Here is a 15,026-nt window from a genome sequence, read left to right as displayed (position 1 = left end):
CCAACAGTCTCAGCAGACACATCAACAGAAGGGATTGAATTCTCAAACTCAAGGTGGTGGCAAAGGTTCTAATTCCAAGAACAACCACAATGCTCAACACAATAAATAAAATCAGCCCAATTAGCCAGCTCAGAGTAGCTAGTCTTTTGTTAGCAAGAACAGTCGTCAGCAATCAAATGTACCACCTATGGGTAGAGGATCTGGCAGGAATACAGAATGTTTTTCATGTGGTCAGATTGGACATTATGTAGCTTAGTGTCCATAGCGAGCACCTCAATTTTTAGGACCTAGGCCTACAGTTTTAGAGCCTACAGTGGGTGATGTAGGTAGAGCCCATAGATTTTTTGCAGCAGTTGATCACCATCAGGAAAATCATCAGGGAATAGTGGTTGAGACCATAGGTGCTATTTGAGGTATATCTCTTTTAATATTGTTTGATTTAGGAGCTATAGATTCATTTATTTCACCATCTATAGTTTCTAAGTGTAAGCTGAATGTGGTAAAGCAAGATCATGGTTGGCAAGTGGAACTAGCCTCAGGCATTAAGGTCTCCATAGATTCTGTAGTTCATAAGTGTGGGCTTAGCTTAGGAAGCTTTGATAATATAGTGGATCTTTGAGTCATACCCCTTGGTTCCTATGATGTGGTTTTAGGCATGGATTGGCTTGGATCTCATAGAGCCAATATAGATTGCGGGAAGAAGATTATTATGTGCCAAGATGACCAAGGGAATGATGTGAAGATAGTTGGGATACCAAGGCCTATATTTTGTGGATGATTTTTGTTATGCAATTGAAGCGAAGTTTCCATAAGGGATGTCAGATATTTCCTGTTATGGTAAATGATCTTGATGAGGAAGATCCTATGAGGAAGACTTTAGATCACCCAATTTTACAGCAGTATGCAGATGTTTTTCCAAGTAAGATTTCAAGCATGCCTCCAAAGAGGGACATTGACTTTAGTATTGATCTGATTCTTGGAGCAGAGCCTATCTCTAAAGCTCCTTATCATGTGACTACATAGGAATTGGGTGAGTTACGTCTTTAGCTAGAGGAACTTCTGGCCAAAGGGAGCATTCGACCTAGTGTATCACCATGGGGAGCTCCAGTGCTCTTTGTGAAGAAGAAAGACGGTTCTTTGTGCCTTTGTATTGATTACAGACAGTTGAATAAGGTGACTATTAAGAACAGGTATCCTTTACCTAGGATTGATGACTTATTTGATCAGATCAAGGGAGCTACAGTATTCTCCAAGATTGACCTTAAGTCAGGATACCACCAGCTTCACATTAAGGAGGCTGATATTCACAAGATCACTTTTCGAATGCGCTATGGGCATTATGAGTTCACAGTGGTACCTTTTGGGTTGACTAATGCTCCATTGGTTTTCATGAGTTTGATGAATGGTGTGTTTTGATCTTATCTGGATAGGTTTGTACTTATGTTTCTTGATGACATATTGATATATTCTAAGACTCAGAAGGAGCATGAAGAACACCTGCAGTTGGTATTGTAGTGTTTGAGAGACAATCAACTTTATGCCAATGCAGCTAAGTGTGAATTCTTCAAATTGGAGATTTAGTATTTAGGGCATGTCATTTCAGGTGATGGTATTTCAGTGGATCCTGTAAAGATTCAGGCGATAATAGATTGCCCGACACCGACTAATGTGTCAGAGATTCGTAGTTTCATGGGTTTAGCTGGTTATTATCGCAAATTTGTCTAGAACTTCTCTAGGATAGCACATCTTATCACTTCTCTTCAGAGGAAAGGAAAGAAGTTTGTATGCATAGAGAAATGTGAGGAATCTTTTCAGAAGCTCAAGGGGATTTTGACCAGTGCACCAATTTTAGCCGTATAGGATCCAGAAGGTGATTTCATGGTGTGTACAGATGCTTCTCTTGAAAGGATTGGGGCAATGTTGATGCAGAATGGACGAGTGATTGCGTATGAATCACGCAAGCTCAAGGATCATGAGTTAAATTATCCTATGCATGATCTTGAGTTAGCAGCAGTAGTTCATGCTTTGACAAGGTGGAGACATTTCTTGTTGGGGCACAGATTTGAGCTACATAGCGATCATCGTAGTCTTTAGTACATTTTCACCCAGCCTAATTTGAATGCTCGCCAAAGGCGATGGATGGAATTTCTTTGCGAGTATGATTTTGAAGTTAAGTACATTCAAGGTAAGGAGAATGTGGTGGCAGATGCCTTGAGTCGCAGGAGACATGTGGTATCATCGATGACTCTTAGTGTGGACTTGAGGAGTTGGATTCTTCAGGCACTTCCTATGGATTCTTGGTATCATGAAGTGTGTAGAGAGATTGATTCAGGAAGACCTTTGGAAGGTAAGTTTGCAGGTTACGTTCAAGAATCAGATGGTCTTTTAAGACATTTGGGGAGTATTTATGTGCCATTATTGGATGAGCTTCGCACCTTGATTCTAGCAAAAGCCCATCGTACACCTTACTCAGCACATCCAAGTATCAAGAAGATGCATGCTGATTTGAGACATTTTTTCTTTTGGTCTGGGATGAAGTAAGATATTGCTGATTTTGTGGCCAAGTGTCTTGAGTGTTAGAGAGTTAAGGCAAAACATCAGCACCTGATTGGACTTTTGCAGCCAAATCTCATTCCTTCTTGGAAGTGGGATATCATCTCCATGGATTTCATTGTAGGATTATCTATGACTGTTCGTCGTCATGATACTATCATGGTCACCGTTGATCAATTGACTAAGGTGGCGCATTTCTCACTGATCAGGTCTTCCTACATAGCAGCTTCTATAGCTAATGTCTTCATGCGTGACATTGTGAGATTGCATGGTATTCCTAGAAAGATTATTTCTAACAGGGATCCTGTATTCACATCCGCATTCTGGACATCGTTGCAGCATGAGCTTAGAGCATAGTCAAACTTCAGTTCATCATATCATCCAAAGACTAATGGTCAAACAAAGAGGGTGAATCAGGTTTTGGAGGATATGTTATGGATGTATGTGATGGATAGGCAGACACATTGGAAGGACTATCTCTACCTAGTGGAGTTTACTTACAACAATGGGTATCATAGTTCTATTGGCATGGCACCATTTCAGGCATTATATGGACATCCTTGTTGTACACCATTGAGTTGGGATAGCCTTGAGGATCGCATCCTATTGGGTCTTGAGATGCTTCGTGATATGGAGCAATAGGTAGTGTGTATCTATGAGCACTTGACTACGGCACAGGATAGACATAAGAAGTATGTTGATGCTCATAGGACTGATAAGCAGTTTGTTGTGGGTGATAAGGTTTTCTTGAGAGTGCATCCGCGAAAGAGTCCAATCCGTTATGGAAAGGGTTCTAAGCTAGCACCTCGCTTTGTGGGACCATTCGAGATTCTAGAGAGGATTGGCTCGGTCGCTTACTACCTTGCTCTAACGCCCAACCTAGCTCGCATTCATGACGTTTTCCACGTTTCAGTGCTTTGGCAATATATTCTTGATATTGTACATGTTCTTGATTGGAATGCATTGTAGGTAGAGGACGGGCAGCTAGCTTTGGAGCCGGTTTGTATTCTAGAGCAGTGGGAGTTGACCCTCAGGGGTTGAACCATAGAGCAGGTAAGGGTCCAATGGGACCCTACTGATAATTCTTTAGCTACATGGGAGGATGCAGCTAGATTACGGGAGTCATATCCCTACTTGTTTGTAGGCTTCTAGGAGTAAGCCTAACCCAAGGGGGGGTGGATGTAGTGCCTACCCTTGTTCACATCTTTTTCGAACATTGTTGCTATTATTATCAGACTATGTTGGACTAGTTTTATGTTGATGGATTAGTAGTATTGTTTTGAGACTACCAGACATTATGTTATGGATTTAGTGGTTATATGATGAGATCATTTAAACTTTACATTTCATGTATGCATGATGATCATTATATTGCTTTTAGTTATTGTTGATGATTAGTTAGATGGTTTATTATCTCATGTGTTTTATTATAGATACTTACCCCATACTTGCATGTGTATGGTGTGCATGTTTTCATATTGTATGGCATTTTTGATATGGTTAAGGAAGGGAGTCGTAGTCACCTGCTTAGTCGGGATCTACACGATGCACCACTTCCTCCCATTGTCTGTTTAGCTTAGCATTATATATATTGTATGTACATGCATAGTTTTTCTACAGGTTGCAGGTACCGGGTATTGACTTCCCTGAATTGTCAGGATGAGCATACCCTATTATACTATCTCAATGATAAGAGAAGGGAGATAAATTCTCAAGTCCAAATCCCAAACCCTTAAGCCAATTGTCCTAGTGAGGTAGGACAAGTATCTGGATATTTTATTACCGAATGTGTTGAATGACATAATTCATGATTTTTAACCCTTTAGACTGATTTTGTGTGAATTGCTCTATGATGGGTTTTCATATTTTATCTTGGAGGTCTATGGTGAATTTTCTATTAATTAAGTCTTAATAAATAGATTTAATTAATTAATTATTTGAGAAAATTAATATAAAATATCATGATATTTGATATTTTGTTTATAATTAATTAAATGAGAATTAATTGAGGAAAAAGGAATTAAATAAAAGAAAATTAGAAATTAAAATTAATAATAATTATAAAATAATAATAAAGTAATAAATAAATAATAATAATAAAAGTTTAAAAAAATTAAAATGAAAGTTGTAAATATTTAAATAGAAATTATATAAAAAAGTAAATTGGAGTTATAAGCTTTCATGGGAATTAACGCACCTTTTCATTTCTTATATGTCAACAACACAGGGGTTAGTGCATCAATTAAGCACATGGTGTCTACAACCCTATGACTCATCTAGAAGGTTGGAAAAGACCCATGCTTAGTTGGTGACACCTTCTAGCTATTTCTAGAAGTATTCTAGAGGTTTCCTGAGAGCTCTTTATATTCAGGCATTCCTAGAAGCTTAGACATAGCATTGGAGAGCAATTGGAGCATTGGAGGACTCGAGAACTCTGAAAGAGGGAGGAGCTTGCTCTGCGGGTTTTCTGAGAAAGAGCGAATTAGCATCAGAATCTGGGTAGATTCTTATGATTTTACTTATGATATTTCTGCATCTTGCATTCTCTGTCTTCTTCGTGTCTTCCATATGTCTTCTGAGGATTTTCTTATTTTTATCGTATGCATTCTCAATATGGGTAGTTAAATTTATTTGAGAATCTTATATGCATAGAAAAGAACACGAGGCTAGGGATTAAATTGTAGCCAAGCCACTAGATAAACTATTGAGTAAATTTTGAGATCAAAAGTTTATAGGAAAATTCTGAGAATTGGAATTTATATATTGTGCATATATATGTTTATATTTTTAAATCTGAATATATATATATATGTGTGTGTGTGTGTGTGTGTGTGTGTGTGTGTGTGTGTGTGTGTGTGTGTGTGTGTGTGTGTGCTATGATATTTGATTAAACTCTATATATATATATATATATATATATATATATACACACACACACACACACACACACACACACACACACACACACACACACACACACACACACACACACATATATATAGACATATATACTTTTATATATATATATCTATACATACATATGTATATATACATATACATTCTATTAAAAGTCAAATGACATATATTTCGCAACGAGCGAATGTTAAAAAAAATGCTTCGTGATTTACATTGGAGGGAAGCATTTTTTTTTAAAATGCAATAAAATAAAAATAATAAGTAAATTTTGGAATGGGCGGCAGGGACTTATTTCCCCACCTCTGCCGACGGCAATGCCTATGTGGACTGCGGTACTGCAGAGTACCTACGACCGCAGTGTACCCTACGATCCGCAGGTCATATATATATATATATATATATTGTGACCGACAGTTATTAAACTCACCGTGTGTAATGTGCGGTTATCATATGTTCATATGTTTTATTAATTTGATTTTTTATATAATTCATTTTGTAAATTAATAATTATATATGTATATGTATTTATATATATATGTATATATATGTACATACATTATTAATAATAAATAATTAATATATTGATAGATGATTGGAATTTAAAGAGTAATTCTTTAATAACAAATTATTTTATAATGTTGAGCAATATAGGATCAATTTAATCTTTTAATTTGGAAAGAGGAATATGAAAAAAAAATTAATTATTATTTTAAAAATGATGGGGGTCATTATCAGCAAAATGTGTATACAAAAGACATTTAGAACATTTAAAAAATTGAGTCTAACGGTTTTTGGGAAGAAACTTTTATCTGTCAATACAATACATGGGTTAAGTAAAACGTGAAACTTCTCCACTTGATATTTAAATTGGAAAACATAAATTGAGACCTTTACATTTAAATTCAAGTTTGTAAATTTAGCAAAACCAAAACATGTGTTTGCATTGTGTATTCTTTATGCTATTGTTTTGGGTTTTTGTGTTGACTAGTGTTGACCAGTTATAGGACGTCTACCAGAGGCTTGGGGGTTATGTGATTGTGATGTCATGATGATGTTTTAATCTTGATCTTTATAAACCCAACCATGGTTATGTGATGGAATGCTCTATGTATTGGTTGTAATTACTGATTGTTATAGGTAAGATTCTTATGTATGAGACACTTGACTTAACCATTTTTAGTCATCGATTAGTTATCCTTGGTTATTTTCTAGTCGCCATGATGGGACTGAAATGTGGATTTATTCTTGATGATGTCATGTTGTGACATGTTTGACTCAACCATTTTGGAGTCTTCGATCAGTATGATTGAGATATATTTTGGTTATTGAGAACCAATGGATACTTTTTGATTATCAGTGATACTTCAGTTGCCAATAGAGAGCTATTGTGATCATGATTTTCTATGGATGCTTGCTCATGGAGATTTGATTCTTTTATGCATATTTGATGATTTTTATTCTGGATTATCTTTTTTTATTTTGAGATTTATGATTCCATGAGCTTAGGGTAGGATATCTGCATGTAGTGTCGGGAAGTGGCTTGCAATGGTGGTCGGGGCCCTAAGAGGCTACCAGGGTAACTCATTGTAAGTTGGATTAATAAGTGATAACATTCAGACCTAATACTAACTAAATGAACCTAAAAAGATAAGTGTTTTGGTTCTCGCCCATGCCTTGAGTGCTTGTATAGACTAGGATGGGAGTAGAGAGAACGCATGGTTGCGACCTTGCATTCCATAGTATGCCTTGTCAGTATTAGAGGATACTAGTGGCCGCATGAGATCAGTATGGACCCGTGGAGTTTAGCTAACTGCTAGGGTAACTTGTACGTGATAAATGCAATGACACTTTCCTGCTTGCATAGTAGGTTCCTACATGTCATTGTGTGCGTTTGGGATTAGATGTTAGATTTTGTGTCTGGAACCTTTGAGTTAGTATACTTTTAGGATTCCCGGACTTATAGAGATTTATGCTATGTGGTTTTTGATAGCCTATTTGGGACTTGAGATTATCTCCTCAGCACGGTGGGAGTGGACCACTTAGGTACCACGCGGTCGGGTGGTAGTGTTTTTCCACTCTTATCATTTGAGATTCATTGAGACATCGTGGCTGATGCATCCTTCATGATGGTGGATATGTAACCTTTCATTGATGATTAGCAAATGTTAGATGATGTTATCTTATGCTTTTATTTGCATGTTAGATTACTTTCTGCATATGATATAGTATATGTTAGGAGTGACATTCCTACTATGTTAATACCAATGATCTCTTCGATGATTTGGAATGTTATGCATGGAGGGATGGCTAGGATCCACGATGGTCTAATGATGCTATTTACAGTTGGGAGGAACCCTGCACTTAGTTTATTATGTTTGATCTTTATGATGGATGTATATCTTCTATGATGATGTATCATGTGTATCATGTGATTATCTTTACTTTGATGTATCATGGATTAGAATAGGATGATATTTCTTATTTCACATATGTATATTCTTTTGATCTTTTTCATACCCTATGACATGTACAGTGGATGATTGAGCATTTGAAATGTAATGTATGAACATTGGACTTATCATTATTATTTCATGTGGATGTTGTACTAGATGGATTCATTAATGTTAGTTGTTTAGATGTAATTCAATGTTAAGGGATCTTAAAGAATGTAATTTGTTATGTATGTTATGTTTAATTTCATATGGACATTGCTATTGCTTTTGCATAAGTTATATGTGGTATTTACTTTCATGTTTTAAAAAAAAAATGCTACCAATCTTAGTGAAATTCTAGGTTAATTCTTTGGATCCCTTGGCGGGGCATTACACTTTCTTGGAAAAGTTATGGAAAGAGTGGGTTTGCACAAGAAATTGATTAAATGGCTTATATCATGCATTTTAGGGGCCAAATTTTGAGTCTTTTTAAATGATTCCCCTTGCAGCTTGTTTTCATCTTCTTAGCAGGTCCACTATCTCCTTTCTTATTTCTTATACTGACAAACAAGCTCAATACTAGTCCTTCATAAGCATGATATTGGTCTTTTGTAGGGGATTAATATTCAAAACAATTAGCCATCCCTAAAACATTATTTATTTATAGATGACTCCCTTATGTCTTGCTAAGGTTTCCTTGGGGAAGCTAAGCTAATCAAGGAACAATCAGAGAATATGGCCTTTCCTTAGGTAAGAAAATCAACCTAAGAAAATCTAAAATATTTTTCTTTAATATGGATTAATCTGAAATGAGATCTATTTAGGGGCTACTAGGTTTCAAGGTGGCTCAAACTCTAATAAGTATTTGGGAATTCTTATTTTTTGTGGGACAACAGAGTAGTCCACTAGGAAGACCTCATTCAATCAGTTTGAGATAAGGTTTTTAGGTGGAAAAAAAGATGGATTTCCTTTGCTAGCAAGATTCTTTTCGTAAAATATGTACTCTTCTCAATTCCAAATTATCTAATGGCGATCATCTCACCTCCTAAAGGAAGCATTGGTTCACTATAGAAAATATTGAGGGACTTCATTTGGGATGGCTTTTTGGATGGAGTCAAGAAAATAACATTAGTCTCATGGGAAAATATGTGCCTATCTAGAGACAATGGTGGTTTGGGTATCCACGACATGTTTGAGTGGAATCTAAGCCTTGGTGGAAAAATACATTGGAAAATAATGTTAACCCAACATCTTTTTGGGTAAAGACCATTAGAGAAATATATCTTGATAAAGACTTGCCCAAAAGAATATTCTCTATGAGAAATCCCCCAATTGGTTATGCTATATGGAACTTCATGATGAGATGTAGAAAATTCATACTTCCCCAACTCTCCTAGGTGATCAATTCAAGTAATAAAGTGTTGTTTAGATTGACTCTTGGCTATACCATCTCTCAGTATCTGCAACTTGTAAGTGTCCATTTCTTGTGAGGTGTTGTCTAATAGATGGGGTGTGATAGTCTCATATTATATCCAAATCTAATTGTCCTAGGGCTCTCTAGTTGAAGCATGGAAGGAGTTTGATGTGTTGCATATTCTGGCTATTGAAAAAAAATCATCTTTCATCTATCCTAAAAGAAAGAAGAATAAGTCATACTAGGGGCAACAATAGTCTAATTTGTGTAAAATGATGCAACTGTAAGTATTCATTTAAATCAAGGTACAATATCTTATAAAATATGGTCTTTTTTAATACCAAGAGTGAGTATAAATCTTGTTTAGCATGAAGTTATTTTACACAAAGCTAGAAAATTCTTATGGTTGGTCCTTCAACACATAATTCTCACTAGTGAGTGACTTGAGAAGTTGGGTATTGTGGAGATCTTTTCATGTGTGCTATGTAGTAAGGAGAAAAAAGAGTTAAATCATTTTCTAGTTAACTGTGAATTATCACAATTGTATTGGAGTTGGGCCTTGGGTAATTAGGCTCACATGGTCCTCTCCTTTCCTCACTCCATTTTATAATTCAGGGTTGGCCATTGTTAAATAGAGATTCTTTATTTGCACTTATTTGGAAGGTTATTCCCTCCTCAATTTCTTGGGAATTTTTTTGGGGAAAGGAACAAAACAATATTCAAGAAGGAATTATCATTAGTTGAGAGGGTGTGTTAGGTTGGAAGCTTCAATCCCTAAATCAATGAATGCTTTTTTTCTTAAAACATATTTTCTCTTCTCTATATTTTTATTAGTGCATAACATGATATTAAACAATTGCAAATAAATTATGGTTCCTTCAAAGGGTGCACTAGTTGGGAAAACTAGCAAGGTATAATCAAAGAAGTTAGTGTTGTGGCTAATGGTCATGGATCCATTTGTTAAGCTTAATTTTGAAGTTTTTTGAGAGGTAATCCTAGTAGATCAAGTTTTAGTTTTGTGATGTGGGACCATACTAACCATATCCTTAAGGCTAGTTTATATATAATACAATATGACACTAATCATGTGGTTAAGGCTAGGGCTGCTCTAGAAGATGTTAGATTGGCACTTTCTTCTAGGATTGAGTGTATTCATATCAAGGGTGAGTCCCAACTTGTTATCATTGCTCTTATTTCTAAAAGAGTAATCAACTGGGAGTTGTGCAATCCCTATTGGGGGAGGAATGACATCCTCTTCCAATATTTTGGGAATTCAAAATGTCTCACTATTTTAAAGAGTCAAATTCAATGATTGATTAGTTAACTTACATGGGGGCTACATTGGACCAAGGAGATTTGGTGATGGAGTTTCCACAACTTACTAGATTGCCATAGGTCAAAATTTGTTTCCATTGATCACTTCCAATCTAAATTTAAGAACTTTATATTTCTTGGGCTTACTTGGCTACCTATTATTGTGACAGTTATGGGCCATGTTCGCTCTATGAATCTTTTTTTTTTGTTATTCCTTTTTAAATTGTCTCTTTGTATTTCTTGCTAGGATTGGATTTTTTGTCTAATTATTTTTCCCATGAGCTTTCCAATTAGGACTTGATTTATAACAAAGGTAATAATGTTTCATCACTTTTATCTTTTTACAAAAAATAATAAATTACTCAAGTTAAGGGATAAAATTATTTAAACATATAGATGTGACTTTTGGAAAATAGAAATATAAAATGATTTCCAATGCTTTAGAAAAAATGTAGAGGAAAAAATGAAGGAGGAAAAGAAGGAGAAGTTGCAAAAGAAAATGTGGGTGAATATTAAAATTAAAATAAACTAAGAAATACATTGAAAAATAAGTAATGAAACACATGGAATAAGAAAATATAATCATGAAGAAATCAACAAGGGTAATTCTTTAGAAAACATCCATTACTAAAGGTACTCATATGTTTACCATTATTTTATTTTAAGTTATTAATATTTGTTTTTATAACTTAAATATATAATGAACAACTATGTATATAAAGTAGGCTTGGTCATGTATGACATGATAAATTGTGAAATACATTAATATTAAATAAATTACTTAAATATTTCAAATAAGGGATCTATGCTAAGTAATTGAGGAGTATGTATCTTGTAATCAAAATAAATTAAAACATTTAATTTTATCACAAATTCTCTCAGTATAGTCTTGGGAGTTGATAGTTAGTGGTTTGTAGGGAAATGCAAAGCAAATTCAAAGGATGTTCTTGTATCAAATGCCCTACAACAAGAAAATTTATGCACTCCTTTGGGTTGAGTTTAGGAAAGAAGTAATTAAGACTTAAATGTACTAATTGTTGAATGTATGATGAAGTAATGCATCTAACATAAATGTGGTATAAATATAATAATATATACTAAATCAATTTCTTAATAATTGATTAAAATAACTAAGAGGATAGGGAGTTTGCATAGGGGAAGGAGTAACTCAATGACTTTGAGGTAAAGGAGTCCCAATATGGGTGAGAATCATGAGGAAGCATCATGTTGATTCTTTCCATACTTGTGCAACAATTTTTTTACCATCCACCTTAGGCTTGGTAAGATCAAAGAATTAATGCTTAGGTATGTGTTATTTCTAAATATGATGACATATGGCAATTAGTGAGAACTAGCATTCTCCTATCTTGAAACATACAAATTAACATTTATAAGTATAAATCAAATCCTAAAATGATAATTTTAGAACAAATTAGGACCCTATTTGGGGTTATTACATGGTAATTATGAGAGATGTAACCCATTTCAAATGAGAAAATAATAGGTCTTGAATTTTTAATCCAATTTTCAATTTTCTTAGATGGTTAACGCTTACTCGTAAGGTAGTTTATACTTTTATTAGTCATCTTCGACCCATAGCTTCTTGTGGCTCAATTTGTAAACCAATCTAAGACTCTGAAAGGATTGTGTGGCTTCAACTAAGTGGTTGTTTTGTATGCCCTTTCACTTTCACTTTTTTATGCTCAATAACTTTCATCGTAGACATGTGATTTTCTTTTTGTATCATTTACTTGTTTCTTTTTAGTTTGGAATGAGAATAGGAAGACTCCCATGCTTCCTACTTTGTTTGAAGATTTGAATTTTTTCTTCTCTACACAAGACAAGTCAACATGTTTGATTTTACTAGATTTCCTCAATTTCTCTCTTCCTTTAGACTTTCCTATATGCTCCTCGCCAATCTAAAATATATATTTATAGGAAAGGCAATAATGTTGTTGAATGTAACAATTATAGAAAAAGAGTTTGATTCCTATAAATAAAGTACAATAATTTCTTATTTATAAATGATTTCACATGAGTGGGTCTAGGAAATCAAAACAAAATAAAACACTAGCATAACAAAATAGAAACACAGAGAGGAAGTTTTGAGATGTGGAGGATAAATTAATATAATTTTAACAGATACCAAAAATTAGACCTAATAGATAGAATAAAGTTGTATTTTAATTCTAATAGATTTGCAAATATAGACTTAGAGAAATTAACCTTATTTAATATATCTTATTTACATTAAGATTTTTTAATTAATTTTTTATTGTTTCTTTTATCTAATAGAAAGTCAATTGTAAAGAGGGAAAAAAATCTAGCATAATTATTATGATGAATAAAAATATAAAGAATTTTATTTTATTGTTATGAATAAATCACTTTATCTTATCTTTTATTTATAGATAAGATAAGATAAGATAAATTTATTAATGTCCAATGGGAGACCAACAAGGGTCTATGAGACCGAAAACTTATAAAACAAGAAGTAAAGAACTAGCAGACCACCAAATAGTGGTCAAGAAAGCAAACAAAAGAGAAAGAGAACTAGATATGAGATGCAGACTAAGGGTTCTTCCTAGGCTGGAAGAAGTCCAGCACTAAGGGATACAGACTTAGGCGAGGGAGAGCATGTAGTCATCTTTGAAATCTACTAGTGGGATGATGCAGATGAGGATGAGGATGAAAATAAGCCCTGCAGGGTTGCACAAATCTGGAGTGAACAACGGTGGTATCTAAGGGCCGCTTCACACCCCACCCAGGGGCAGGGGTGAGAAGAAGTCTGTAATGAGCTTCTCAGTAGCTTGCTTCTAGGGGAAAATAAGTTTTAGGGTGTGATCATGAAGCTGCATTGCCTCTCGGAGATAAAGCACCAAATATCTTTGATCAGTGTAGCTGAAGAAGGAGGTCAGTGAGCTACACTCTCTAAATCAACATTAAAATCTCCCTTTGATCTTGTAATAAATAGGGCAATGGAAAATGAAGTGCAACTTACTCTCAATCTCGGCCAATGTACATAGCCTACAAATATGGTCCTTGCTATCAATGTGGTGGTCAGTCTAGGCCTGTAGATGGTGGGAACCAACCCTGAAAGATCCTAGCACGAACCGAACAGCATGGCACTAAATCTATGATAAATATCTGAGTCGAGCAATAATCCCATCCTGCATGTCCAGAAAGTGCTCAACATAGAACACCATCCTCAAACTTAACCCCCTTAGGCAGGTTGGTCCAAGTTGTAATGAGGTACTATCTATAGATGTCAAGTCTGATCTACTCATTTAACTCTTGCCTAGAAGGGAGAAGATGACCAGGAGCATCTAACGAGAATTGAAAGGGGGGCTAGTGATCAATGTCTATCTCTATGGAGCTTAGAAGGTATGTGGCCTGGGCATACCAATAGTGGGCTCCCACAAAGGTGTCAGATCTGACAAGCACAATTGAGGAGTAGTATGCAAGGTAAGAGTATCTATCCTGACCATCAAAGGAGTCTGCAAAGCAACGAAGATAGTGGAGGAACCATGTCAGATCAAAAATAGTCCCCAATCTAAAGGGATGAGCTCTGAACTCAACTAGAATGATACTGTGGGATATGGAGTGATGACATCTGATGATTCACTGAAGAAAGAGAGTCTGAATATGCTCAATGGAGGCCCAATTTGAATCAAGCAACGATGGTCCCCAAATAATCAAACCATATAGAATAGTAGGTTTGACCAAAGAGTCCAAGAGGGATAGCTTGGACGAGGTGTCTTGGAAATGGCGTTTGAAGAATTGTCTCTCAATAATGGCAAGGGAAACCATCCCTTTGTTGAACTGGGGTTGAATGGCAGGTCTCAAACTAAAATGATGACTAGAGAACTTGACCCCAAGATAAGTGTATGAGGAGGTGATCTCAATCTCCTGACCCTGGAAGTAGAAATGTAAGTGTGAGGTCTTCAAGCAATTGAAGACCATGACCCGAGTCTTCCCCAAGTTAACCACAAGTTGTCTCGAATCACAAAAGGAGGCTAAGTTGTCAAGAGTTCTCTGGAGGCTCTTGGGTGAGAAGGCAAGAAGAATCACATCATCCACAAAAAGAAGGATGGAGACTAAAACCTGATGTAAGTAACAACCATCACCTAAAAGGGACGAGTCTCTGGTAAACACCTCAAGCTCATTGATGTAGATGCCAAAAAGAGTAGTTTCACACATCTATAATATGACATGCTAGAAATATGAAGATCAATTCAAAGACAGTGAATAAATTAAGATATTTTTATGAAAGTTGATGACAAAACTTCAAATTCAATATCAACTAATTGCAGAAATAGTGTGTTAAAGTAGCCACTCAATTATATGAAGATTCTGAAACAATTTTGTTATCGTTTCTTTGAACCAACAGAAAGTCA

Source organism: Cupressus sempervirens, chromosome 10 (genome assembly GCF_028749045.1).
Source record: "Cupressus sempervirens isolate cs-2001-9-10 chromosome 10, ASM2874904v1, whole genome shotgun sequence".
Lineage (NCBI taxonomy): Eukaryota > Viridiplantae > Streptophyta > Pinopsida > Cupressales > Cupressaceae > Cupressus > Cupressus sempervirens.
This window is presented reverse-complemented; position numbering follows the sequence as displayed.